Genomic DNA, 3,184 nt, shown 5'->3' with positions numbered 1-3,184 from the left:
GATGAAAAACTGTAAATACTGTGGAAGCTTGTAGTTTGGTATATAGCTAACAGCTTTAGCTGCCAGTGAAAATGTTTTAATAATAAATCTAGAGGTAAGCTTCAATCTATGCATTTAAAACTCCATTATATGGTCCAAAACTGAAAAAGAAAACTGCCTTACGTTGGGTTTTGGAAAATGAAGAGTAACCTGGAAAGTCTTACCTTTCAGATAACTGCGTAGGTAGCAGTATGATACATACGTGAGCAACAACAAAGGTACTGCTTAGATCATTTGTAGTATCGCAATAAGTAAATAATTTTATTTCAGTAGGACCACTTATATGGTAGGAGGTTTCCAAAACCAGACTTGTATAGAAGATTTAAATAGATATGAGCACTAGAGGGCAGGAAAGCAAATGTTTAGTAAGATTGAAGGTGACGAAAACCTTTAAAGTATCTTGGGAGTACAACTTCTGACAAAATTGCTTCTGAAAATTCCACCTACCTAGGTTGTAAAAAATTAAAATTAACTTCCCGTTCTGAATTAGTTTTTTAAAAACTAAGTAATGAGTATAAAAACAGCTGCTGCAACTAAGCAAATTGAAAATGTTAGGGTTTTTTCTTAAAAACTTTACTCATAACTTAGACCTTATTTCTTAGAAATTATAAAATAATTTAGCCAGGCTCTTCTGTCATATATAACTGAAAACATAAACATAACTATATGTAACTGTACATAAACATAACTGTACAATGCATGTTCAAGAGGTATGTTGGCACTAATTTTGAATGGAAATAACTGTGTATAAAAGGAGTTGCCACTGTCTTTTGTACCCTGAACTTGCTCATTAAACACCATGCTGTGTGTGTATACATATGTGTGTATATATGAGTACACACACACACACTTGCGCACTCTCTCGCTCCCTTCATTCACCAGGAAGCTGAGAAAAAGTTAAAGAAGTGACTTCTCCAGCAGACCGCCATTGTCCGTGAGGGTGCTGCAGCCTGGGAGCCAGTTCCCCTTCTTCTGCCCATCTCCTGAACTTAATGTAATAAAACAGTTTTTCTCTTTTGCTGGAAACAACAACAGAATCCCATGGGTGGCTTGCCTTCTGCCTTCCAGTAAAAAAGTATCAAGGCTCGATCTGTACTGATCTAATGCAACAATCCGGCAAAGACTGCTTTCTCGCCTTCAGTGAACTGGAAAATCAGACTGCCTGAGGTCTTGCCCCTCTGTGGTTCTCGGAGTTGTGCTTTTCCTGCACCCACTGAAGTTGCAGTAGGTGGAGATAGTGTCAGCAAGGGAAGTGCTATAGTCGAGGGTGTGGAGGGAGGCTTGTGCCTCTCTTTGCCCCTCTCCAGCAAGCATAAGCAATGGTACTTCTGAGAGTATCGAGGGGTTTCTTCTCTCTGCCTGTGGCTCATCAGATCAGAAAAAGCTGCAGGCAGCCAGAACAGAATGCAAGATAAAAAGAAAAAGCATGTAGATGGCTGGTTTGAAGTTAACATGTTCTGCCCTAAAAAGGAGCAAGGTGGGTAACTGAGAGAAGACAGACAGGAGGGGAGAGAGAATAAAAGAACTAATAACAGCCTATGAAGAAAGAAAGGCAAGTTCTACAAGCACTGAAAAGTTACGGTAGGAATAACTGACGTAATTATTAGGAATGGCCAAGATAATCATGGTACCCCAACTTATGTTGGGAGTCATTTCTGCCCATTTTGAGTTAAAACAGCAAACAAGCGTTGGTGTGTAGACATTACAGGGATTTCAAAATGGCTCCTCTTGAGAAGAACATACATGTTTAGGAGGAGAAAGTTGCAGCCAATTCAAAAGATTAACATGAGACCTGGGAAATAACGTGTGCAAGAAAAAGAAATAGGATTTAAAAACTGAAGACAAATGTCCTATACAACAGTTCTTAAAAACATTGGTTTTGAAGCATTGATTATCAGAGACAAGCTGAAAAACCACAGTAGATCAGCATACCAGTAAATTAAAAGTATGTTAGTTACATTAACTACCTGGATCCTGTCTAGTGGTAGGATGTATATGGGGAGGTGGGGGCGGGGATTTTAATGCAGCGAGAAAATTCAAAAAAGGAAGCAGAGGTCAGATCCATTTCTCCATCTGCAATCTTGATAAAACTGCTAAATTTATTCAGCCGCAACTCAAGCATGTTTCAGCTGGGGTCTTAATGGGTGGCAGCGAAGGGGATTGAGGTGGATTCTTACATGGTACAATTGCGGTGTACGTGATGCCATTGCACAACGCGTGTGCAGTGACACAGCTAAGGGAACACTTACTTGCAAAGGTTTTAAGTTAGGACCCTGAAGAGTTTTCAGAAGATTGTAGTAGTAGTATTTGAAAACCTTAATATTTAAAATAGATATAAATTGTTTAAGGAGCAAAAGAATATGCTCTAGTGCCTAAGAATGTATGATTGAGACTTCTTACAGTTGGGAAAGCAGCTTCATGTCAGCTGGTAATACTGTCTACAGATCTAGGTTGGTACATGTGGGAAAGGATTAATATTGAACGAAGCTAATAGAAATAGCCTGAGAAATGGACTTGAAAGTAGTCATTTATTTCTGGGCTAGCAGTGTATGGTTTTATGTTGTCTAGCTGCTCTTCAAAAAGGTAACATTTTCCAGCAATGTGTTTGGAAGCTTATTTCACAACAAGAAATTTATTTAATTTTGTGAGGCAGTGGGCATCACAGATCAATAGACGGGTATAGAAATAGAACTTCTTACTAGCCTGATAAAGAAGCAGGTAAATAAATTAAGCAGGTAAATAAATTAACCAAGTAAATAGGATTGACATGCAAATAGAACTTAAATTACATTAACATAGGAAAAAATGGATTTTGTTGCAAAAATTGGTAACAGTAAGTCAATTTGTGTATGTAATACTTGGGAGCCAACTGAGGAAGATATTGTATCTAACAGTTTCTATTGAAGCAGTCAAAGTGGAAGCTGACAGCAGTTACATTGAGTATTGTTGTAATTAATGATAGAATGCACTACCAAGCAGTCCAAAAGTGTCCTCTTTAAATAAATAAATCTGTATATGATGACCAATGCCTGATAGATAGTGGTTCCCTATTTGGAAGTATTTGAAGCATTGCAAACATGCAATAGAATAAATTAGTTTTGGGTTGGTATGAAAGGGTTTCATTTTGAATAATAAATATTCATTA

Source organism: Pygoscelis adeliae, unplaced genomic scaffold, assembly GCF_000699105.1.
Source record: "Pygoscelis adeliae isolate BGI_AS28 unplaced genomic scaffold, ASM69910v1 Scaffold190, whole genome shotgun sequence".
NCBI classification, from domain to species: Eukaryota; Metazoa; Chordata; class Aves; order Sphenisciformes; family Spheniscidae; genus Pygoscelis; species Pygoscelis adeliae.
This window is presented reverse-complemented; position numbering follows the sequence as displayed.